This window comes from Mustela lutreola, chromosome 3 (assembly GCF_030435805.1).
Source record: "Mustela lutreola isolate mMusLut2 chromosome 3, mMusLut2.pri, whole genome shotgun sequence".
NCBI lineage: Eukaryota > Metazoa > Chordata > Mammalia > Carnivora > Mustelidae > Mustela > Mustela lutreola.
The window spans coordinates 44,789,780-44,816,817 of record NC_081292.1 but is presented as its reverse complement, the minus strand read 5'-3'; the positions used below and the strand labels follow the sequence as shown (position 1 = coordinate 44,816,817).

The window sequence follows — 27,038 nt, the reverse complement described above, 5'->3', positions numbered from 1 at the left end:
TAAGTAGAGTCTACTTCTATTATAAGTGAAATATAACTTTGTTTATGCTACTGAAGTTAGAAAAATATTGTAAATGTTGTAAAACTTTGTAGTAATTGGAACCTTGGGTTATACAGATGACTCAAAGATTTGCTTTGTTCTCAAATTTCAAAACCTGTTCTCTCCCATTCCTTCCTATGTGTTCTCTGCCTGCTGAAATTGTTTGAACTAAGTGAACTCTGATTCCTATCATAAATATTTTAAATGTTTTTTATTTTATACTGCTTTGGTTACCTCAGACTTTTTGAAAATATAACTTTCCAGAGCATGCATTTTTATCCCTTGTAATTAATCCAAGGTGACACTTTTGTTAGTTATTTTTGAGCCATGAACAATGAAAAATATACGTTATCTCATTTGGAAGTGAATTTTGACTTTACTGTATTTCAAAAAACCGAGGAATAGTTGGTCTTGGTGATGTCTGACTTTTGGAAAAGAAATGGCCTTTTTTCTTATTGCATTTTTATACCCAAGCAAGCTTAGTTCCACATGCAGGGCAATAGTTAGAAGCTCATCAATCCAGAAGGTTTTCAATAAATATATATATTTTTTATTTGACAGAAAGAAAGAGATCTCCAATAGGCAGAGAGGCAGGCAGAGACAGAGGGAGAAGCAGGCTCCTTGCTGAGCAGAGAACCTGATGTGGTGCTCGATCCCGGGACCCTGGGATCATGACCTAAGCTGAAGGCAGAGGCTTAACCCACTGAGCCACCCAGGCGCCCAGTAAATAATTTTTGATCTATTAAATACTTTAGCTGATTGATCAGCTCCAAGCTGAGATTTCAGTCCTTTTTACCCTTAAAGAAATTTACACTGAAAGCAACTCAAATATGAAAAATGAGTGTAAAGTCTGTTTTAGAAAAAAATGTGGTTTATTTGTTAAAATATGTGTAACATAAAATGTACCATTTACACACTTTTGTGTCCAGTTCTGTGGCACCAGATATAGATTCACAATGTTGCACAGCCATCATCAGCTGTTTCCAGAAGTGTTTCACCTTCTCCAACCAAAACTTTGTTCCCCTTAAACACTCTCTCCCCATTCCCCTCCCTTCACCCAGCCCCTCGCAGCCACTGTTCTTTCTGTCTCTATAAATTTGACATTTGGGGGCGCCTGGGTGGCTCAGTGGGTTAAGCCACTGCCTTCGGCTCAGGTCATGATCTCAGGGTCCTGGGATCGAGTCCCGCATCGGGCTCTCTGCTCAGTGGGGAGCCTGCTTCCTCCTCTCTCTCTCTGCCTGCCTTTCTGCCTACTTGTGATCTCCCTCTGTCAAATAAATAAATAAAATCTTTAAAAAAAAAAATTTGACATTTGGGAACCTTATTTAAGTACAATATACCTCATAGAAACATGCAATAACTTGTCCTTTTGTGACTGTATTTCTTGTTTGTTTGTTTGTTTTCCCCCACATATTACATTTTATTTTATTTTATTTTATTTATTTTATTAACATACAGGTCTGTGATTCATTAGTCTTATGCAATTCACAGCACTCATCAGCACATACCCTCCCCAGTATCCATCACCTAGCCACTCCATCCCACCTATCCTGTTCCCCTCCAGCAACCCTCAGGTTGTTTCCTGAGATTAAGAGTCTCTTATGGTTTGTCTCCCTCTCTGGTTTCTTATTTCATTTTTCCCTCCCTTTTCCTATGATCCTCTCTCTTGTTTCTCAAATGCCTCATATCAGTGAGATCATATGTCAATTGTCTTTCTCTGATTGACTTATTTTGCTTAGCATAATACTCTCTAGTTCTATCCACATCATTGCAATGGCAAGATTTCATTTTTGATGGCTGCATAATATTCCTGTGTGTGTGTGTGTGTGTGTGTGTGTGTGTGTGTGTGTGTGTGTGTTTTACATCTTCTTTGTCCATTTGTGACTGTGTTTCACTTAACATAATGTCTTCACAGTTCATCTATGTTGTAGGCTGGGTTAGAATTTCCTTTCTTCCTAAAGGCTGAATCATATTTCATTGTACATATCTGTCACACTCTGTTTTTCCACTCATTTGTTTGTGGACATTTGGGCTCCTTCCACCTTTTGGCTATATAGAATAATGCTGCTGTGTGGGGTGCCTGGGTGGCTCAGTGGGTTAAAGCCTCTTCCTTCGGCTCAGGTCATGATCCCAGGGTCCTGGGATCGAGCCCTGCATTGGGCTCTCTGCTCAGCAGGGAGCCTGCTTTCTCCTCTCTCTCTTCCTGCCTCTCTGCCTACTTGGGGTCTCTGTCTGTCAAATAAATAAATAAATTCTTTTAAAAAAAAGAATAATGCTGCTGTGAACATGAGTTGTACAAGTATCTGTTTAAGTTTCTGTTTTCATTTCTTTGGGGTATATACCTAAAAGTGGAATTGCTGAGTCATGTGGTAATTGCATGGTTACTTCTTCTGAAAAATTTTTATTTAAATTCCAGTTAATTACCATATAAGATAACATTAATCTCAGGTGTGCAAATAGAGTGATTCAGCATCTCCGTTCAACACCCAGTGCGCCTCACAACAAATGGACTCCTTAGAAATCACCAAACTATCTTCTAAAAACACATAGTTTTGAATGTTTAGTGATTGCGTGTTGTTAATATTGAATTTGTGAAGGCTGTCAAGTCTTACCATTGTGCAAGTCTTAGTTCACCTCTCTCTGTCCTGTGATGACTTCCAGGTTTTCCCAAACAGTCTTTTGGTGCTACCATTTCTGTGGTACTGTTTGATTTATTCCACGTAGTAGAATAATTCTTTTCAAGTCTGTCTTGCAGATAGACTGTAAGTTAAGTAAACTATTGAGTTTTTTAGTTCCCTCAAAAGAATCATTTTTAAATCTTTAAAAAATCTTTTAAGCAAAGATCTTTCTCCAGCTCCTCTTTCCCTCAAGAGCCCAGCTATTTTTCAAATTGTAGTCATTGGGAAGAAAGAGTTGACCTGACTAAAGTGAGAAAAAGTTTTAATGATGATTACCAGGGGCATCATGACATTTGCCTTTGATGTGAAGTGTATAACAGAAGATCTACAAAACATTTGCAGACCTAACAGAAAGCTTCATGTTTCTGTAACACTTGTGATCAGAATCCTCCATTAGTCTAACTACCTGAACGGTCATAACTGTACTTTTCAGATTGAGAAATGGCACTAAAAGTTATATTTCTAGAGCATTATTTTGCAATTATTTAGTAATTAAATTGCAAAACAATGTTGCATGTTATTAAATATTCACAGCAATTAGATTTTGAATAGCTTATGGGAAAAGACCAAAATCTGGTATTATTATTCCTGTTTAGTACTGAGGCTCCAGAGAAGTAATTTACCTATGGCAGTGGCCCTTAGACTTGAGAGGGCATCAGAGTCCCTGGATGACTTGTGAAAAGGCAGAGGGCTGGCCCACATCTGTACAGTTTCTGATTCAGTAGGTTGGGTTGCCCGAGAATTGGCGTTCCTGTGAAGTTCTCAGGTGATACTGATGCTGCAAGTCTGGGGACCACACCTGGAGCACCCCTGTCCGGAAGTATAGAGCAGTGGTAGTGTTAGGACTTGTGCTCAAGATTTTTGGCTGCAAGCCCAGGGCTCTTCACATATTAGAACTTTCCTCTGAGAAAAAAAGAAATACTGAGGAACAAATTTTTTGTGTCACGAACGGCGGTCGGGGCAGTCTCTGTTGTGCTACACAAATAAATGAAGCCGTTCTTTCATCTCACAGGGAGTTTGGGTTCCGAGAGTTTCCCTGTATCCTCAACTAAAATGATACTCAAGGGGCATTCCTTGAACAATACAGTGCTTACTTACTCTGGAAGATACTTTACACAGAAACTAAGATTTTGGTATGTGAACACAAGAAATGCCTATTAAGTTGGAAGCTGAGTTTTATATGTTACTCTTTTTCAGCCACTCTGTGGATGCACTTGGTGCATGTATACCATTGACACATCTTCCTCAACATTGATCTATCAGCCAATCTAAACATTGAAGAGATTTTTAGCATGTAGCTTTAAACACTGAGTTTTATTTTGGAGAAAGTTTGGTCAAATCCATCATCATACAATGTGTAGTAGTCTCTAACTTTTGTCTTTATAAAGTTTTCCATTTACATCAGATGGTTGTATTTGGAAGGGAGGCTCAGGTCTAGGTAAAATAGTTATAAGGACATGTAATATGATAACTTACAATATGATAACTCATGGGAAAGTGCTTTGCTTTTCTAGGCATTGAGGAAATAGGCTTTAAAAGATGTAAAGCATAGCCAATGCTTCATTTTCCAAAGTTGCTGTTTGCTTTCAGTTTCAAATTCATGGTATTAACATTCATGTGAAGCCGTGGCCTCCATAAACAGGTTCTGTGTTGGAGTTAAGAATCTTGAGTATTTGTGTATCCCTGAGGTCTGTAGGCATATAGTGTTTTTATAAGAAGAAAACATACAAGGAGAAAAAGCCTCATGCAGTGGTGTTGTCATGAGAAAAATATGCTTGGACTATTTATGGGAGGAATAATAGCTATAGCACCTATTCCATTTTATCAGTGCCCCCCTTTTTTCCTTCAAGAATTCTTCAGAGTCATCATAAATCAGATTTGAGAACAGGGCAAACACTTTTCTCTTTCACAGTATGAGAAACATAGGAGAAAAAAAAATGTAAGTAACTTTCCCAGAAACACAAATCATTTGAGTGGCAAAGAGACTATTTGAATCCACTGTTCCCAAACAAAAATTAAATATGCCTAAGTTAGCAATTTACCAGTTGTGTGACCTTGAGCACATAACTCAAGCACTTTGTGTTTTCTTTTTTCCCCTATGGAAATTGGGGACATTAATAACACTTCTATCATAACATTGTTGGGAAAGGGTTAGTCACAACAGTTTGTGTTCAGCGAATACAGAATAAATAGATGATTAAATGAGATAATATATATAAAGCTTTTACTTGTGGTTGGCCCATGGTCGATGGTAAATATTATTTTCTTTTTATTTCAAAGCTTGTTCTGAGCTACTTGCCACTGAATCCATCCCAAATACAGGGACACTTCCACATGCTTTTAAAGCCATAAGAGCACCTGAATGATTTTAACTTGCCAATAGCAGAATAACCACCGATTTGTATGTGCAGAGGTATACCAGATGGGTACAGTCTTATTAGCACCTTACTCTGCTTTCTGTTCTCCATGTGTTTTTTGCTTCAATAGCTGTTCCAAGTTATTTTTCTCTGCAGACCCATTTACAGTCTCCTGGCCTACCTTGGTTGAACAATAAGACAGAACCCAGTTTCCCTGAAGGGGATCCTCCTTTCCTTGGATTGTCACCAGGGATTCTGTTTATTTCTGTCTCCTTTCATCCTCTTTTCTCACTTGCTTTCTGATTGTCACACCAGATTCCTCTGAAAATAGGACTCCTCATTACTGAACTCCCTTTTTCTTAGACCCTTTACTCAAATTGTTGCCAGCTACTTGTCCTAATGTCCTTTCTTCTCTCAAATACTTAGAGTTTAAAAAAGTTTCTCTATTTGTAGCTGATGCTGATTGATTTTGATCCATGCCAGTCTAAGCTCATCTTGTTATGGTGTCCTTGATTCTAGACACTTGCCTTCATCTAGCATGGCACAGACCCTGGCTTAGTGTCACTTCAGCCTCCTATTTGTCTAATCCATAAAGCCTAAATATTCCACAAATTATGCCAGGGTCTTCTGTTTTACTTTTGTGTGCTTAATTCAAAGTCAAGTGAAGAAAGGCATTATATTTTTGAATAACTCTTATTGACAGATGAGGTCACCTGCTTTCAACAGAATGATTTCTATGTATGAGCAGATGCATACAAACATGTGCACTACATCTAGGGAGGGCAGTTAGCTTTTGGTGGAGAGAAATAGTTCTATGGAACTGACCAAACACATGGAGAATGGTTATATAAAATTTCAAAATGTCCACAATCAAAAATGTGCTTGAGTGGTCAAAAGCTCAGTGCAATCATGGCAAAGGAACTGCCTGGGAAAAATGAAATTGTGGTTTGTCTTGTATCAAAATTTCTGTCCAAACTTTTGAAACTCTGTTGCAAGATGTTTAGAAAGCAGCCTAAAAGTTTAAAACTGATGTGCAGGGAAGTGTCCATGAAGCTGTGTTCAAGGACATCTGCAAAGGTCTCCACCATCTAGTGTTTCAGTTCGAGGTATCTACTTTGCTCAGTAGTCCATGAGAAAGTCCATTTGTCTGCCGCATTCCCTTCGCTTTTCTGCCTCTGGAACAGCAACATTAGAGATGGACTTTGTTCTTGTTCTCCTGCCTATAGTTTATTTTCTGTCTCTGTTGAATATTAAGGAAAACTGTACCCTATCCCTGAAGCTCATTAAATCCTCTCTAAAATTTGACCTTAATTTGAAAATAGTATATTTTCTTTGGTTGTCGGTGCTGCCTTCAGTGGCAGAGTTTATTAGGAGATATACATTTAAAACAACATTCAGTGACCTTTAAAAAAATGGGATATAAGCCAATGCTTGCCTAATGAAAACCCCTTGTGGCCTCTGTGGTTTTATGTAAGTGATGTAAGCTTAGCTAATAGAGAATTAGTGAGTTCCAAAACTTGACTAAATGCCTTGCCTGTCACTAGTTTTACGAGAATGAGATCATGTTTTCTGCTGTTTCTTATATGGAGGGAGGCAAGGAGGAGAGTGTCGAATTATATGTGATTGCGTCTTTCACCCTTCAAATTCTAAAATTTCATGAGAAAGACTTTTTGAAATGAAAAGCATAGAGAAAATTCATAAAATATTACCCTGGATGCAGTGAGGGTTTTGTTAAAATTCTGGCTCAAAAATTGAGGGCTTCATTAAGTTGCAGGTAAAACTGATATTCCCTGCTTAGCTAAAGTCAATACTCCAAGTTCTGCCTTTTTACTTCTCTGTGTGCTCTTATCAGCTTTAGAGATGAACTGGTCCTGGATGACCGACTCTAAGTGCTCCGGAGTACCCCATTCTACATGGTATGGGGGGTGGTGAACAGTGTTTACCTCTTACTCATTACTCTTGGAAGTTTCTTGTTCGAGACAAATGGCTCAGAGTGATTGAGGTGACAAAGGGAATGCTTTTTATCTTCAAAACGTAGATCCCAAAATTTAAGTAACACTCACCTCACTTGTTGAGAGAAAGGAAGCATAGGGTTATTTGCTCTTGGAGTCAGAGTCAGGGCTGCTGGCTTTTTTCTGCCATGTGATAGAAGCTGAGTTTAAATGATTTCTGAAAGAGGGCCAGTGTTTTTCAAGGGGTAAACCTAATAAAAAATGAGAAAAAATTTAAAAAGGGACTTGGGCTGAAATTCAGTAATGCAGGTCTTAGGCAGCCTCTTTATGCATTGATTTTGATTTAGATGGTGAGTTTTTTCTGCCCCACACAGCCACCCTGAAATGTGAACTCTGTGAAAGCAGGGATTTCTGTCTTTTTTTCACTGATGTATTCCCAACTCCTAGAATGGTGCATCCTGCAAACTAGACACCCAATAAATACTTGATAGGTGGACCGGTGGGTGGATGGACGCATTGGCTGGATATGGACTTGACCAAACAACCAAACATAATGGCATTGTCTTGCTGGAAAAATCAGAACTGATTGGTGAGAATGAGTAAGAAAAAAGTTGGTCTAAGGCGGTAAATTTCAACCAGAGAAGATTTTGCCCTTCAGCGACATTTGGGAGTATCTGGAGACATTTTTGGTCGTCACAACTGAGGAGATGCGGTGGTACTGTCAGCATCTAGTGGGGAGGTAGAGGTCCTGCTAAATGTTCTATCCTGTGAGGGACAGTCCCCTGTAACAAAGTATTATCTGGTCTAAAATGTCAGTGTTTTGGTTTGGAAATCCTGGTTTTAAGGATTTCCTATTTATTCCTCTATGTTTTTCAGATTGTAATCCCTATGAAATAGGGATCCTTATCAAATAGATTTGAGAGTACCTAAGAATCGGCAGTGGTGCTTGTTAAGATTTTGATGTCTTGGCTCCATGCTTATGTATTCTGAATTATGGCAAATAATGCTTTTTGCTTTAAAGTTGAATTGTTTTATATTAATGTGGCTTTATCAGCTACATATATTTGGATTCATGTTTGCAGGATACATCTATTTTAATTCTTGCTTTCAGCCTTTCTATAGCCTTAGGTTTTGGGTATATATTTCTTATAAATAGCATATGACTCTTCATTTTAAGAAGTCCAGTGTGATAACTTTTGTCTTTATATTGCAGCTTTTAGTTCATCTAAATTTAATGTAGTTACTGATTTATTTCAGACTAGCTCAGTATCTTCTTGTATATTTGTAATTTGTTTTGCTAACTCTGTGTTCCCTTTCTCTTTTCTCTTCTTTGATATGATTAGAGATTTTTGTGATTCCACTTAAAAAAATCTTTGTAAGGCATTTAAAAAAAAGATTTTATTTATTTATTTGACAGACAGAGATCACAAGCAGGCGAAGAGAGAGGAAGGGAAGCAGGCTCCCCGCTGAGCAGAAAGCCCGATGCAGGGCTCAATCCCAGGACCCTGGGATCATGACCCGAGCTGAAGGCAGAGGCTTTAATCCACTGAGCCACCCAGGAACCCCCAATTTTTTTTTTTTTTAAAGATTTCATTCATCCATTTGACAGACAGAGATCACAAGCAGGCAGAGAGGCAGGCACTGAGAGAGAGAGGAGGAAGCAGGCTCCCCACTGAGCAGAGAGCCTGATGCGGGGCTCGATCCCAGGGCCCTGGGATCATGACCTGAGCCAAAGGCAGAGGCTTTAACCCACTGAGCCACCCAGGCACCCTTGTAAGGCATTTTTATACAGTGTTTTTATTCTTTTAATTTACTACCTTAAAATTAAAAAAATCCTACTTGCTTTATGAAAATGTATTATTAATTAATACTTAGATCCTCCTCTTAGACAATGTAAAAACTTTACAACACTTTATTTATCGACCTCTATTCTTAGATATTTTATTTGTATAATTTTGTATTTTAAATACAATTATATTTTAAATATAATTTTCTATTTTAAAAGATTTTACTATTATTTTATACAGATAGTATTCATTTAGATTTATCTGCAGGGTTCATATTCTTCTTGTTATTCAGTTCTTCCCATCTCTCCATTCTTCCTTTTGGGATTCTATATTTGTTTCTAGCTCGAATCACATTTTTTAGTTTTCTTTAAAAATGAGTCTACCTGTGGTTCAGTTTCACAGTTTTTGTTTGAGTTAAACTATCTTTCTTTTAACTTTATTCTTGAAGAATAAATTTTACTGAGTATAAAGTTTTAAAGTGACAGTACTATATTTCACTACTTTCTATACTGTTCCATTTTCTTCTAGCTTCCATTTTTGCTGTTGAGAGGTCTGGGAGAAGTGTAGCTCTTGCTTCTCGTTAGGTAACCTGTTTTCCTTTTCCTGGTAGCTTTAAACATTTCCTCATTGTCTTTCATGTTCTGCATTTCAAATATGATGTGTCTAGATATAAACTTCATTTTATTTATCCCTGGAATAATACCTGGAATTTCTTGGACTTCTTAGATATGTCAATTAATGTTTTTCCTTGTTTTTTGAAAAATTCTTCATCATTGTCTTTTTCAGTGTTACTTCTGCCTCCCCCTTCTTTTGCAACTCTAGTTTCCTGTATGTTACATCTTCTCACTATATCTCTTTTTTATCTTACCCTTTCCCCCAAACTGTTTTCTGTCTCTCTGTGCTTCATTCTAGATATTTCCTCCCGATATTTTACAATGGAATAATTTACTGTGTTTAATGTATTTTTTAACCCATCCATTAGGTTATTTCTTTCAGTTTTATTCAGCAGTACAATTTTTGGTTGGTTATTTTTCAAATCTATCATGTTACTTAAAAAATTTTTTTTTAATTTTTATTTTTTTAAAAAGATTTTATTTATTTATTTGACAGAGATCACAAGTAGGCAGAGAGGCAGGCAGAGAGAGGGAGGAGAAGCAGGCTCCCTGCTGAGCAGAGAGCCCAATGCTGCGCTTGATCCCACAACACTGAGATCATGACCTGAGCCGAAGGCAGAGGCTTAACCCACTGAGCCACCCAGGCGCCCCACATATTTTTTAAAGGGGGGCTTGAATTCACGACCCTGAGATCAAGACCAGAGCTGAGATCAAGAGTTGGATGCTTGAGTTCATTCCATTTGTGTGGGAGAATGTGGAATGGGACACCTACCAAATCCTGGGAAGACTTATTCCTGCCTATAACCTTTCATTTGATCGAAGAGAAGAAGAACAGCAATTCTAGAAACAGAAGAACAAGCACTTTCTGAAAGGTAGGACTGGTGGAGAAGTGAATCCAAAGTGACGGAAAGATAGACCCCAGGGGGAGGGGACGGCTCCCGGCAAGCGGCGGAGAAATGGAGCAAAAAATCAGGACTTTTAAAAGTCTGTTCCGCTGAGGGACATCGCTCCAGAGGCTAAACCGGGGCGAAGCCCACACGGGGTCAGGGTGGCCTCAGGTCCCGCGGGGTCACAGAAGGATCAGGGGTGTCTGAGTGTCGCAGAGCTTGCGGGTACTGGAACGGGAAAGCCGGCTACAGAGACAGAGCCGACAGTAAGCTCACAGCTCGGGGCTACCTTGAACCGGTTGCAGGCTCGGTGAGCTCTGAGCGCGGCCGGAGGTCAGGCAGACGGGAGTAACTGGGCACTGTTCTCTGAGGGCGCACTGAGGACAGGGGCCCCGGGCTCTAGGCTTCTCCAGGCCGGAGACCAGAAGGCCGCCATTTGTATTCCCGTCCTCCAGAACTCTACGGAAAGCGCTCAGGGAACAAAAGCTCCTGAAAGCAAAACCGAGCGGATTACTCAGCCCGCCCCCTGGTAAGGGCGGTGCAATTCCGCCTGGGGCAAAGACACTTGAGAATCACTACACCAGGTCCCTCCCCCAGAAGATCAACAAGAAATCCAGCCAAGACCAAGTTCACCTACCAAGGAGTACGGTTTCAATACCAAGGAGAGCACAGAACTCATGGCTTTCTCCCTGTGATTTTTCAGTCTTGCAGTTAATTTAATTTTTTTCTTTTTCATTTTTATTCTCCTCTTCTGCTAATTTTTTTAAACTGGTTTATCTAATATATATATTTTTTCTTTTTTATACTTTTCTTTATTCGTTTTCTTTTTTTAATTCTTCTTTTTTCTTTTTTTCTTTTTGAACCTCTTTTTATCCCCTTTCTCCCCCCTCATGATTTGGGATCTCTTCTGATTTGGTTAAAGCATATTTTCCTGGGGTCTTTGTCACCCTTTTAGTATTTTAATTGCTCCTTAATATACTCTTATGTGGACAAAATGACAAGACGGAAAAATTCACCACAAAAAAAAGAACAAGAGGCAGTACCGAAGGCTAGGGTCCTAATCAATACAGACATTGGTAATATGTCAGATCTAGAGTTCAGAATGACAATTCTCAAGGTTCTAGCCGGGCTAGAAAAAGGCATGGAAGATATTAGAGAAACCCTCTCGGGAGATATAAAAGCCCTTTCTGGAGAAATAAAAGAACTAAAATCTAACCAAGTTGAAATCAAAAAAGCTATTAATGAGGTGCAATCAAAAATGGAGGCTCTCATTGCTAGGATAAATGAGGCAGAAGAAAGAATTAGTGATATAGAAGACCAAATGACAGAGAATAAAGAAGCTGAGCAAAAGAGGGACAAACAGCTACTGGACCACGAGGGGAGAATTTGAGAGATAAGTGACACCATAAGACGAAACAACATTAGAATAATTGGGATTCCAGAAGAAGAAGAAAGAGAGAGGGGAGCAGAAGGTATACTGGAGAGAATTATTGGGGAGAATTTCCCCAATATGGCCAAGGGAACGAGCATCAAAATTCAGGAGGTTCAGAGAACGTCCCTCAAAATCAATAAGAATAGGCCCTCACCCCGTCACCTAATAGTAAAATTTACAAGTCTTAGTGACAAAGAGAAAATCCTGAAAGCATCCCAGGAAAAAAAGTCTGTAACATACAATGGTAAAAATATTAGATTGACAGCAGACTTATCCACAGAGACCTGGCAGGCCAGAAAGAGCTGGCATGATATTTTCAGAGCACTACACGAGAAAAACATGCAGCCAAGAATACTATACCCAGCTAGGCTATCATTGAAAATAGAAGGAGAGATTAAAAGCTTCCAGGACAAACAAAAACTGAAAGAATTTGCAAACACCAAACCAGCTCTACAGGAAATATTGAAAGGGGTCCTCTAAGCAAAGAGAGAGCCTACAAGTGGTAGATCAGAAAGGAACAGAGACAATATACAGTAACAGTCACCTTACAGGCAATCAATGGCACTAAATTCATATCTCTCAATAGTTACCCTGAATGTTAGTGGGCTAAATAAATCTGTGGGACACAACAAAGGCAGTCCTGAGAGGAAAATCTAGAGAGGTACAAGCCTTTCTCAAGAACAAGAAACGTCTCAGGTACACAACCTAATCCTACACCTAAAGGAGCTGGAGAAAGAACAAGGAAGAAACCCTAAGCCCAGCAGGAGAAGAGAAATCATAAAGATCAGAGCAGAAATCAATGAAATAGAAACCAAAAAAACAATAGAGCAAATCAACGAAACTAGGAGCTGGTTCTTTGAAAGAATTAATAAAATTGATAAACCGCTGGCCTGACTTATCAAAAAGAAAAGAGAAAGGACCCAAATAAATAAAAGCATGAATGAAAGAGGAGAGATCACAACTAACACCAAAGAAATACAAACTATTATAAGAACATACTATGAGCAACTCTACACCAACAAATTTGACAATCTAGAAGAAATGGATGCATTCCTAGAAACATATAAACTGCCACAACTGAACCAGGAAGAAATAGAAAGCCTGAACAGACCCATAACCAGTAAGGAGATTGAAACAGTCATTAAAAATCTCCAAACAAACAAAAGCCCAGGGCCAACAGCTTCCCGGGGGAATTCTACCAAACATTTAAAGAAGAGCTAATCCCTATTCTCCTGAAACTGTTCCCAAAAAATAGAAATGGAAGGAAAACTTCCAAACTCATTTTATGAGGCCAGAATCACCTTGATCCCAAAACCAGACAAGGATCCCATCAAAAAAAGAGAGACCAATATCCTTGATGAACACAGATGCGAAAATTCTCACCAAAATACTAGCCAATAGGATTCAACAGTACATTAAAAGGATTATTCACCACGACCAAGTGGGATTTATTCCAACTGCAAGGTTGGTTCAACATCCACAAATCAGTCAATGTGATACAACACATCAATAAAAGAAAGAACAAGAACCATATGATACTCTCAATAGATGCTGAAAAAGCATTTGACAAAGTACAGCATCCCTTCCTGATCAAAACTCTTCAAAGTGTTGGGATGGAGGGCACATACCTCAATATCATTAAAGCCATCTATGAAAAACCCACTGCAAATATCAATCTCAATGGAGAAAAACTGAAAGCTTTTCCGCTAAGGTCAGGAACACAGCAGGGATGTCCATTATCACCACTACTATTCAACATAGTACTAGAAGTCCTAGCCTCAGCAATCAGACAACAAAAGTAAATTAAAGGCATCCAAATCAGCAAAGAAGAAGTCAAATTATCACTCTTCGCAGATGATATGATACTATATGTGGAAAACCCAAAGGACTCCACTCCAAAACTGCTAGAACTTGTATAGGAATTCAGTAAAGTGTCAGGATATAAAATCAATGCAGAGAAATCAGTTGCATTTCTATACACCAACAACAAGACAGAAGAAAGCGAAATTAAGGAGTCAATCCCATTTACAATTGCACCCAAAACCATAAGATACCTAGGAATAAACCTAACCAAAGAGGCTAAGAATCTATACTCAGAAAACTATAAAGTACTCATGAAAGAAATTGAGGAAGACACAAAGAAATGGAAAAATGTTCCATGCTCCTGGATTGGAAGAATAAATATTGTGAAAATGTCTATGCTACCTAAAGCAATCTACACATTTAATGCAATTCCTATCAAAGTACCATCCATCTTTTTCAAAGAAATGGAACAAATAATTCTAAAATTTATATGGAACCAGAAAAGACCTCAAATAGGCAAAGGGATATTGAAAAAGAAAGCCAAAGTTGGTGGCATCACAATTCCGGACTTCAAACTCTATTACAAAGCTGTCATCATCAAGACAGCATGGTACTGGCACAAAAACAGACCCATAGATCAATGGAACAGAATAGAGAGCCCAGAAATAGACCCTCAACTCTATGGTCAACTAATCTTCGACAAGACAGGAAAGAATATTCAATGGAAAAAAGACAGCCTCTTCAATAAATGGTGTTGGGAAAATTGGACAGCCACATGCAGAAAAATGAAATTGGACCATTTCCTTATACCACACACGAAAATAGACTCAAAATGGATGAAGGACCTCAATGTGAGAAAGGAATCTATCAAAATCCTTGAGGAGAACATAGGCAGCAACCTCTTCGACCTCAGCACCAGCAACATCTTCCTAGGAACATTGCCAAAGGCAAGGGAAGCAAGGGCAAAAAAATGAACTATTGGGATTTCATCAAGATCAAAAGCTTTTGCACAGCAAAGGAAACAGTTAACAAAATCAAAAGACAACTGACAGAATGGGAGAAGATATTTGCAAACGACATATCAGATAAAGGACTAGTGTCCAAAATCTATAAAGAACTTAGCAAACTCAACACCCAAAGAACAAATAATCCAATCAAGAAATGGGCAGAGGACATGAACAGACATTTCTGCAAAGAAGACATCCAGATGTCCAACAGACACATGAAAAAGTGCTCCATATCATTCGGCATCAGGGAAATACAAATCAAAACCACAATGAGATATCAGCTCACACCAGTCAGAATAGCTAAAATTAACAAGTCAGGAAATGACAGATGCTGGCGAGGATGCGGAGAAAGGGGAACCCTCCTACACTGTTGGTGGGAATGCAAGCTGGTGCAACCACTCTGGAAAACAGCATGGAGGTTCCTCAAAATGTTGAAAATAGAACTGCCCTATGACCCAGCAATGGCACTACTGGGTATTTACCCTAAAGATACAAACGTAGTGATCCGAAGGGGCACATGCACCCGAATGTTTATAGCAGCAAGGTCCACAATAGCCAAACTATGGAAAGAACCTAGATGTCCATCAACAGATGAATGGATCAAGAAGATGTGGTATATATACACAATGGAATACTATGCAGCCATCAAAAGAAATGAAATCTTGCCATTTGCGACAACATGGATGGAACTAGAGCGTATCATGCTTAATGAAATAAGTCAAGCAGAGAAAGACAACTATCATATGATCTCCCTGATATGAAGAAGTGGCGATGCAACATGGGGGCTCAAGTGGGTAGGAGAAGAATAAATGAAACAAGATGGGATTGGGAGGGAGACAAACCATAAGTGACTCTTAATCTCACAAAACAAACTGAGGGTTGCTGGGGGGAGGGGGGTTGGGAGAAAGGGGGTGGGGTTATGGACATTGGGGAGGGTATGTGCTTTGGTGAGTGCTGTGAAGTGTGTAAACCTGGCGATTCACAGACCTGTACCCCTGGGCATAAAAATATGTTTATAAAAAATAAAAAATTAAAAAAGAAAAAGAGTTGGATGATCAACTGACTGAGCTACCTTGGTGGTGCTACTGTGTTACTTTTGTATTTTTCTGTAATTTACTGAAAAATTTAGACTTGGTTTTTATTTCCTGGGACATGTTAAGTATAGCTATTTTAATGTCAGAGTCTGAGAAATTCAATATTGGGAAGTACTTTTGGGCTGATTTCTGTTGTCTGTTGTTTGTGCTGTTTAATCTACCTGTATCAGTTAAAGTTCTCCAGAGAAATGCTATTCAACCCAGTGCACCATCTTTTCTTCTCATGTGCTAAGTGATATTTATATGTGTGTGTGTGTGTGTGTGTGTGTATACACATATATATGTGAATATTTTCTTTCTCTCTCTATATATATTCACACACATATATGTATATATATTGAATACATGTATTTATTAAAGTGTAGTTGACATACAATATTATATTAGTTTTAGGTGTATAATACAGCAATATTATAACTGTATAATGCTATGATGCTAGGTTGATTATATCCAGGACGTTGTATCTGAAAAATTATTTTTGAAAGGCCCTTGAGGCCACAGATGATGTAGCTTCCTAGAGACATTTTCATTTTCCTTTGTCACTTTGACAGTGTTGTAATGGCACCCTTTAGTGCAATGGAAATAAAACTATGGTGCCTCTTTTTCAGTACCTAAGAGTCACCCAGGATAGTCAAAGTTGGGCTGCTATCTGTGTGGGTTGGATATTTTTTTATTTAACCTTATTCCAGGGTGAAAATTTCTTTCTGGTATCAGGGGAAAAAGTGGTTTTAAATGTGAGACTCATTTCTTTGGCTATCCACGTGCTCCTTAATCCTGTCTTGGTTTTTCTATTGGTCTTTTAGTTCTTTCATGCCTTGAAGATTTCTGATATGTATTTATTTTTATTGAGATATTTTGTCTGAATTACTTTTTTTCTCTATTACTGGATTTGGAAGTTTTTGGTAGATTTCATTAAGACAGTGAAAAAACCCGAGTGACTTCATTCTGAAAAACTCATTTACTTTCTTCAACAGCCATCTTTAATTATCATTTCTGCTTTTTTCTAGGACTCTTCTGCAGGTATCAGGATATGAAGTAGCAAAGTAATCTAACTTTGACTCAATCAAACCATTCTCTTGCTGATAAATAGATACTAGATCTGGTTCTCTGGTGAAGTTGAATGTATGTTCTCCTACCTTCCTGAGGAAATAGTCTTCCCTCATCTCTGCATGCCTGGTTCTCCTATACTGTTACGGGTCTCAGATCAGGTATCAGCTTCCCAGGAAAACTTTCCCTGGAAATCTAATCAGAGTAGCCATCTCATTACTCTGTTACCTCAGTTCTTAAAATTTTCTTTGTCACTTACCACTATTATAAATGCATGTTTATTTATTTATTCAAATACCTGCTTATTATCTGTCTTTACCCACAATCCATTCTTTTATGTCCAAGGGAATATAAATTCCCATGAAAGCAGGATGCTTGTCTGTTTATTCATCACTATGTTCTCATTTAGCACCCTGAATATATCATGCCAGTCCTTTGTGGTCTTCCAGGTCTCTGTGGATAGGTCTATTGCCGGTCTAATGTTTCTAGACCTTTAGGTCATGAATTTCTTGTCTTGAGCTGCTTTCAGGATTTTCTCTTTGTCACTGAGATTTGTAAGCTTCACTTGAATGCCTGTTTCCTTTCCTTCTCCAGAATAGTGATGTTCTCTACTATAATTTGTTCCAGTACAACTTCTGTTCCTCTCTCTCTTTCCTCTTCTGGGATTCCAGTTATTCTAATATTGTTTGAGTTTATGATATCACTTATCTCTTGAATTCTCCCCTCATGATCCCATAGTTGTTTATCTTTTTTTCAGCTTTTTTATTCTCCATCATTTGGTCTTCTATATGACTAATTCTCTCTTCTGTCTCATTTATCCTAGCAGTTAGAGCCTCCATTTTTTATTGCATCTCATTAATAGCCTTTTAAATTTCAACTTGATTAGATTTTAATTCTTTTATTTCTCCAGAAAGGGATTCTCTAGTGTCTTCTATGCTTTTATCAAGCCGAGCTAGTGTCTTTATAATTGTTATCCTGAACTCTAGTTCTGACATTTTACTTATACCCATACTGATTAGGTGCCTGGCAGTCAGTGCTGTCTCTTGTTCTCTTTTTTGAGGTGAGTTTTTCCATCTTGTAATTCTTGTTGATGTGGGTGTCCTATAAAACCAAGGGTCCCTCATCATGGAGCAAACACATACCCCTGGCCCAGAAGTCTGAGAAGCTGAAGGATCCTGGGAAGGTGGAGGTGTAGCAGGCCTGGCCATTGCCACACATCTGGAAGGTGAGCCAGCAGATAACTCCATTATTATGTTCTTACTGCCCAGAGGAGTGCTTGGCAGATGGTAACCATTCAATGTAAGCTTTCATCTCATGATCCCGAGATCAGAAGTTGGATCCTCTACTAACTCAGCCAGCCAGGCACTCCTGAAATATTACAGTTTGAGAATCCTCATCATTTTCATATTTTTGAACTCTAATTTTATTTGCCACAATTTATAAGTCTTCTGTCATAAGCCTCCTGAAGTTCTTGGAAGATAATTGAGAATATATTAAAATACAAACCCAAACAAAAATAAAAACCTATACCCTAGCTGAATAGGTATCCCAAGAGACTTGCAGAGCTCCCTATATTAAGTTACAGCATTTAACATTTTATTTATAATCAGCAGTGAGGGCAGGAGGCAAGGAGGTCACTTTTCTTATTATTCATATGACTTTTATGAGGCAAAGACCAAATAAATTTATAGAAAACTGTTTGCTATATAAATGTTAGCTTTCTCTCTCTTTTTTCCCCTCTAAGTGCCCATATGCAAAAAATCACACTAGTGTGCAGACAAGATATAGTGGGGAGGTAGATATTTTGTGATTAGTGACAGTAAAAACTCAAGGTTCTAGGACATAATGGAAGGAAAAAAAATCACCTGTGTATCAAGTTGATAGCTACCCAGAGGTGTCAGGGAACTTGGCCCAGAAAGTGGTTCTTTTGTTAGTGCCACAGCAGCTTCCCTTTGGGAAGTCCTGGCAAGAAACTCCCCTGGACTAGATAGAATGTGAGGATTGGAGGAAGAACTGTCAGGATTGGACAAAGGCCATCGCGGGAGGGATGCTCCTTAGTTTGTGATGTATTATTATATTGTTAGTAAGAGTTTCATCTATCTGGGTCACAGATGCTTGCTGGAAACACTATTATGCTAAGGAAGATATATAAAAGTTATTATGTAAAAAAAACAGTGATAACTAATATTCTTTGAAAACTATGTATTTGGTTTTATGTTAAGCACTTTAGAAGCATCATCTTATTTAATCCTCATTATAGCTCTGTGAGCTGGGTTCTAATGCTATTCCCATTTTATAGATGAGAAAACTGGGGCTTTGTAAAGTGATTAATGTACCTGTAGCAGAGCTGAAATTCAAACCTAGGCCACTTCAAAATCCAAATATTCTTAATTACTGGTAGTAATTTATATGAATATACCATGCTTGATTATCATAGATTGTTCATGTTTGTCAAGATTGTATATTTCTTTTAATTTTTATGGAAGGCATGGCTGAGTTGAACTCGCCAGAGAAAGGACTGATCTCTAAACCCTCTACCCCTGCTGTGTTGCCCCCTATGCTCCTGTAGGCTCTGGCTAACTTTAGGAAATTGAAGTCAAGATCCCTGGAAATGTATTCTTTAGGAGAACTAAAAGCATAATTTCACTTGAGATATGAGGAGTGGAAATTAGCAGTTGATTCTGCAAGCTCTTGCTGAAATGGGCTTTATATTCCACGTAATTAGGGGGAACAATTGGTAACATCTAAGTCCCTCTATAAAAGGGACCACTAACCTTACTATTGAGGGAAGGAAAACATACTGGTGTTGGAGTATATTTTTAGATAACGTGTGGGAGAATCTGATGCTGTCATTTCTTGGTTAAAGGGGGGACTTCAAAGAAACTGCAGGTGTGACTTTCTAGAAGGGTAGACTAAAGAGAAAACAGAACTATAAGTCAAGGAACTAATTCCAAACTGAAGACACTGGATTTGTAGAAGGCTTAAGACAGCTAAGTCGTGCAGTGGTTATCAGGGAACCGACTCACAGGTGGGGAGACAGTAGTAGGTGATGTTGAGGAAGTCTGAGTGTGTCACTTTGGGAAGACTTTTGGTATTGTAGTTCTTTGTTTGTTTGTTTGTTTGTTTTTTTAAGATTTTATTTACTTATTTGACAGAGAGAGAGATCATAAGTAGGCAGATAGGCAGGCAGTGAGAAAGGGGGAAACAGGCTCCCTGCTCAGCAGACAGCCCGATGCAGGACTCCATCCCAGGACCCTGAGATTCTGATATGAGCTGAAGGCAGAGGCTTAACCCACTGAGCCACCCAGGTGCCCCTATAGTTCTGTTTCAGAGTATACACACTTTGCTTTTAATAATACAAATAATGCTGGCTGCTGTGATAATTGACTGAGCTGGCAAGTGTAAGACATCAGAAACCCAATTAGTGCTTTATTACATTAGTTCTGACTCCTGTCTTTGCTTATCACCAGCAGAGCACAAGCATGTGCACCCCCACTATGACAGTGGTGTAGGGTTACCACCATGAGGTGAAGGCCTTAGAGATGTGATGCTAGATGTCATTACTACTTTCTCCTCCACTTTTGTCCTAGGTTATCCCTTACATATCTAGGTATTCCCTGGGTGATCTGACCCAGACAATGAGAAAATGAATGGAGTGAGAATAAGGGGATAATAAATGGAAAAAATAAATACCTTTGCATACCTGAGGTGGTATTGTTGGAAATCTAATTAATGCTAGCATTATTTTCAACTTTATTGTAGGAAGAACAGTTATAATTTATGCTCATGGATCAAATATACCCTCTTTAAAGTAAGAGCAAAATAAAGCAAATGAACATGTAGTTTATATTTAATATTGCTATGGAAGTGGTCATTTTATGAAGTTATTTTATAATAATCCCGTGTAATTTTTATTCAGGTATTCAGTGTTTTGGAGTACAAGTTCCACTCAATGTCCTCTGGGGAATAATAAGTAGAGTCAGTCCAGCACTAACTGTCCTCATATGAAAAGAACTAGAGGATTTATGCGTCTTTGGAGTGAGACCAAGATTGCCAACCAAGTGCTGTCTTTCAATAAAAGCTCTGCTCCTGCCCATTTTCATAGACACAGAGCTGGTTGTAAATTCTGTTCTCTTTCTCCACCTACACCCTGGTGATCTTGCCTGATTTGCTTCTGAATAGTCACAGTTTTTAGTTACTGGTTTGCCCCACCCTTGCTGTGTGATCCTTGTTCAAAGATTTAGAGATTTGCAAAGTGGAGAATGCAAGAGGAGGGCACCATGCTGAAAACTCAGAGTCCCACAGAAGCAGCAAAATAAGGACCACTCCTAGGGAGCGAAGTCTGGGTCACTCGTGTAAGTGCTTTCAGCATGAATAGACTAGGAAGTCGGATGGGAAGGAGATATCCATGGTGGTAAATGTTTGACAACTAGCTCTCTTTGTGGCTTCTGCCAAGTTCCGTGGGGGTAAATACTCCCACCATAGCCTGGATCGGGTTACCTATATGATATCACTGGAAGTCAAATTGAACATTGGTGCTTATAATTGACTTTCCTGATCTGGTACCAGTCAGCAAATCAATGGCAGTAACCTCAGCATACTGGTAAAGAATTTAAAGAGATTATATGTCCTTTTTTTGTGTCAGAGATTCTTAATATATTAGCTTTGCTGTTTACAAGCTGTTTATTCTTGGGTAGAGATCCTTCAATTCCCTTAGTCTTATATCCTTACTATTAATTCATTTATTAAATATATATTTACATATCTTTAGTTTGCCAGGAACTATTGTTCTAGGCATTCTGGATACAAAGCTTAGTAAAATAAACTCTGTAGCCTCTTGAATCTTATATTCTAGAGGGGAAGACATAATAAACCAATACACAAAAAATAGAATTTTAGGTATTTTGTGAAGAAAGCACACAGGGCATTGTAAGCCCAGAAGGGGAAATTTTGTGGGTGTGTGTGTGTGTGTGTGTGTGTGCGCGCATGCACTGCTCTATTCTCAGTGTTTACACCATTGCAAGAACAAATCAGCATAAAGGAGGGTCTGCTACTCTAAGTGTGGCTGACATGCAGTCAGAGAGACTAGAGTGATACGGAAGAACTCATGTGGCAGGTGCTGTTGAGAAGCTGGTTGAAGGCTCCATCTCAAACCCTCTTCTCTTCAACTACTTTTATGGCTAGTGGCCATGTGTCACAGTTCTGGCCAGAGAAGAATAAATTGCAATCTTTTAGGTGGAGTTTCTGGAAAAACTTTTATTTTATTATTAACTAATGTTAATAGTTGTCAGTAGAACACTTCTTCAAAGCTTCACTTATATTTGAAAACAGAAAGCAACACAATGCTTAGAAAAAAAATCTGGCATTTTATCAAGTATTATTCTTTTTGTCTACAAACTTCAGTATACAAGCAAATTGTTGAAGAGTCAATTGATTGAGTTTTCTATAACAAAGGAACATGTGAACATGTATGTATGAAAATGTGTAATTAAAAAAAAAAAAAGTAGTGAATGCTCTAAGCAACCTAATCAAGAGAGGATATTTGAAAAAAAGAATTTGGGTTTTATGTTCCTATAGCTGACCAGTGTTTCTAACCCCCCCCCTTTTTTTTTTATTATTTTCCCCCTTCTTCCAGTAGCTTTTTAGATGTTTTTTCCTTAATAACTTGTCCCCCACCCCATTACATTTTAGTACAGGAGAAAAACTGTATATATGTTTATATTGTCACGTAGGATTGAGTTTTAGAGGGCCACGAGCCATTTTAATAATATCTAAGATTGTTTTGCCTCCCCCATAACACATTTCATCTCCTTAGGGACCATTTCAGCCCTCACTATTGAAATTCATGAGCCGAACCAGCACAGAACTAGAAAAAAATATTTTTTGCATTCTTACTTTTATACCTGATGGTCCAGATATGTGGGAGAGTTTTCAAACTTCTGAGAGAATATTAGAATCAGCACAGATGTTGAGATAGCTTTCTTGAAATCCTTGAAATACTTTGAGTCCTGGGAAAATTTTATCTACTTTGGGAAGCTGTGTTTTTGGTCTTTCAAACCAGTATAGAAAATTTGTATTCTGTTGCTGCCATTCCCAAACACGTCTTCTGAAAGTTTGCAGATCAGAAATCAGAATTGGGGTTTTGTAAGTTTGATCGTTTGGGGAAAAAAATTTGGGAATTTCTTTTCACTCTGAATTATTTGGAAAATAGAGATAAACAAAAAGAAGATAAGCGAGATTACCCACAATTTAAGCATGATGGGGTTGGGGGAGGGAGGAATGCTTATACCTTAACATGTTAGTTTATTTTTTTCCTATTCTTCCAGTTTTTTTTTTTTTTTAAGGTCTGTGAATGCATGTGTGTATGTGCACATATAGATTTTTATAAAAAATTGGAATAGTCAGACATGCTAATGTGTTAATATTAGTATTGCTCATACATATTAGTGTATTATTCATACATACCTGTTTTATAATTATTTTATAATATGCCTTTTCAACTTCTGTTGTAAACATTTCCCCATTCATTGAAGTATTTTCCTCCCTTTCTATTTCTTTCTCTCTTTCTTCTTTTTTTTTCACATTGGGTATCTAGATTTATTGTGGAACTTTGACTTAATTATTCAATATTTTTTATCTTGGCCTATTTTGTACTAACTTTAAAAAAGTTATAGCTGACATTATTTTTAGGTGTACAATGTTAAACTAATTCCATGTGTATGACATAGTGATTTGACTCTCTCTCTCTTGACTCTCTCTCTCTATATCTAATGGGTAGGTGCATCATATTGGTGTTGTTTATATTTAAGCAGCCTCCTATGTTTTGACAGGTAGGAGATTTCAAACTTCTTGCCACAGCTACTGTGCTTCAGTGAATGTCATTGTAACTAATCTTTGTACATACCATTCGTGAGTCCCTTAGGAAAGATTCATTGAAATGTAATTGCTAGATCCAAATTATGCAAGCTTTTACTGCTTTAATAAATGTTGCAAGTTTTGCTTCAAAGAACTCGACATTTTCAAGTTTTAAAATTGGTTTTTATTCTTTCTTTACCTAGGTAATATTTCACATACCTCTTTAAAAATATTGATTATACTAATTACTTTAGAGTCCTGTCCTATCAGCTCTATTTCTTCTGATGTAAGTTCTTGCCTCTATTATTTCTAATGATATTGACACCCAATGATTTTCAGGTAATTTTAATTTTAAACTTTCATCTTATTTTTGAATTAGGCACACTTGAGACTTCCTGAAAGCTGGCAGCTATCTTTGCAGTTCACTTTATGGGAGAAGATAAAGTTCTTACAGTAGTTTGTATTGGTCAGTGACAGTAGAGAAATGGTTGAGAAGATATTCCTAAGGTAAAATGGATTCTGATAGCTGCTCATTTTTCCCTGTTGCTAGCCACTCAGGGTCCCTCTCACAGCTCTCTATTCAAAGCACTGAGCCTCTTGGGCTATAGGTGTGTGGAAGTCAGGGAAAGGAGGTATGAAGGTGAGAGGTGGAGTGTAGCTGTGAGATAAGAATGGGTGGTTGAATCCATAGGAATCTGCCAGCTTCTTAGTAGGGTAATCCTTCTGTCTGTTGTTTCACTACCTGTTCTTTTCTGGAGGCCTTTCCTACCTCTGTGTACTGAGTTCCCTCAGTTCCATTTTTTTTGTGTGTGGAAATTTCCCCCTGGGCTTCCATTGAATCCTGGGTTAATACTTCCTTCTTCAAATGATAACCTTTTATAGATAGTTTCTGCTCCAGTGAGAATTTCTCTTCCTGTTTTTAAATGGCTATTTATTTTTTATTTGAAAAGGTATCTTTGTATCATTTTAGGATTTGTCATATGAGAGCGATATTGCTGATTGGACTCAGTGTTTCCATCTTGCAACTGGAAGTACTTCTATCAACTTGCTAATACATTTGCAGCATGCAAAAATGCCTTTGGGAGGGAAAAAGGTAGACAACATAATGGCTGATCTTAACAAGCCAGAAAAACAGTAAATGTGACTTGCCTATTTTAGACAATGGACTGCATGTTGGTGTAGTACCTAGTTTTTCTAGAATGTGTTTAAGTTTACCACGTACATTATACGTCCTCATTTGACTTTCACAAGCAGTGAAATAGATATTGTTATTTTTATTCATGAAGAACAGGCTCAGGTACTCTAAATGACTTGTACAAAGAGATTGTGTGGAAGAAGTGGATTTGGTCCCAGTCCCCAGCCTTTAAGACCAATTCTTTTTCTGTTCTATAACTAAGTATAGATTTAGTTATATGAAAAGCTTAAAAGAAAAGGTGTTTTAGTTAAAATAACAGTGACTAAGGGAAGGTAAAGAAAAGCATTCAAGAATTCTTGAAACATTGATATCTAATTTGAATAAAGAAGAACAAAGATATGTAGAGTGGAATTAAAGGTGTTTTTACCTTTGAGAAGCTTTATTTAAGACCACTTTAGGGTTTGCTTGGATACCAAGGCAGAAGCTACAAACTGGCATTCTTTCTTCAGTTCTCATCATGAATCTGAACACTAAAATTTTAATTTCCTGTCAGAATAAAAAAATGGAAGACCAAAGATCTCACAACTGGTTTTCAAACCATAAACAGCTTTCACAAAATCTTTGAATATTTTTCTTGTGGTTCACTAATCTGAATTGTTGCCTGGTCTGAATAAATTTTAAGATGGAATTCTTCAGTTTAAATTGTAGACTATCTCAGGGCAGAGGTTGGAAACTTTGATTTCTTTGTTATTCCCCAAGGAAAGTGCCTTTTACAGTTGGGTTACTGCTGATGACTACTTTTTTATTGTAACCAGGTCTGTGAGGTTTAGAAATATGGATGAAAGAATATTGCTGGGTATATGGCTTCCCTATCCAGTGGAGAGGTAATAATTACATAATTTGCTTTCAGAAGCCTGAAACTATTTCGAAAGAGTGTTTGAAAATCTTAGCTAGATTGACAAAAGAGAGAAGTAGGTTTTTTTGTTTTGCAAAGGATTCGCAGAAAAGCCCCCCAAGAAGGTTAGTTGGAGTAATTCAGAGACAGTGGAGAGAATTGTTTATCTGCTGAAGGTGGGACAAGAAAATTCTATTACATATTGAAATTGGCGTGTGTGTTTTCTTTTGGCCCTTTGTTGCAACATAAATAAAACTTAACTAGAGTTACATAGGGAGAAATAAGGAGAGTGCCATGGGGATTCGAGCAAGATCTACTGTTAAAACTAGGCAGAGCTCAGAGGTATTGGAGTGTGTTCTCAGCTCAGGTTGCTGCTGGGATCTTCAGCAGCAGGAACATGAACTGTTAGGCTATCATACTTGGTGTAATGTTGGTATGTTATAATGTAGCCACATTCTGAATGTTGCTCTGCTTATACCTTGTTTCTGGTCTCCTATAAGATCAGCATACACATAAGCTACTGTGGAGTTTCCAGCAACTTGATATAATAGCTGTTCTATTCCAGCTTCCAGAACTCAGTTGCAAATTATGTCCATGTTTCTTGGTTTAAATTCCCAAAAGAGTATATGATTAGGCAAGGCTGTAGAGTGCATATGATTTGATCAGGCCTATGATTAGCTTTCTTTGGCTCAGGAGTCAAGCCCCTGTTCAAATGTCCAAGTACCAGAATCATACCATGTAAAATCTAGGTGGCAGGGTCCCTGGGTAATGGTGGAAGGTGAGGGTTGGAGCAGCATCAGCAGGAAAAGTTTGGTGGTCCTGGTATATGTTTAATGGAGCTGAAATTTAAACAAGGCATTTTGATTACCTAGTCTGTCTTCCTAAACCCATACATATTATATACTAAGTCTGGCACTAGGAACTGGGGATATAATGGTGAGGAACCAGGGGTCTCGGCTCTCTCAGAGCTGTGGTATAGTGGGAAAATGTATTAATCAAGTGATTAACATTATGAATATTTAATTAAAAACTGAAATCCATACATAAAAGAAAGAACCACTGGTCGATGAGAGAGACCAGTAGTCAACAGGTAGGTTAGGGAAGGCAAGGAGGAAGTAACATGAGCTGAGAGCTGAAGAATAAGTAGGAATCAATTAGGTGAAAGGAAAAGACACATTTCATACAGAGTGAAAAGCATGTGGAAAGGGCTTGGGAAGGAACATGGATGTTTAGGGAACTGGAAATAATTTAGTGTGGCTGGAGCTCAGAGTCTGGATGGGAGGAGGCCATGGATGAAGAACATAGGGGATGTGGTAAGGATTTTGATCTTTATTTGAAAAGCAATATGAATTTCAAAGGATTTTAGGCAGGAGACATAATCAGGTGACATAATCAGATTTACATTTTGAAAAGATCGTTTTGTCGGAAGGGTAAAGGACATGTTGGAGGAGGAGAC

At 38.1% G+C, this 27,038-nt stretch overlaps 1 protein-coding gene across 1 annotated transcript in view; it reads left to right on the top strand.

Annotated features, from left to right (window-relative positions):
* Positions 1–27,038, top strand: part of LRRC69 (leucine rich repeat containing 69) — a 111,619-nt gene that overhangs the window by 52,773 nt on the left and 31,808 nt on the right. The gene's annotated exons all lie outside the window — the stretch shown is intronic.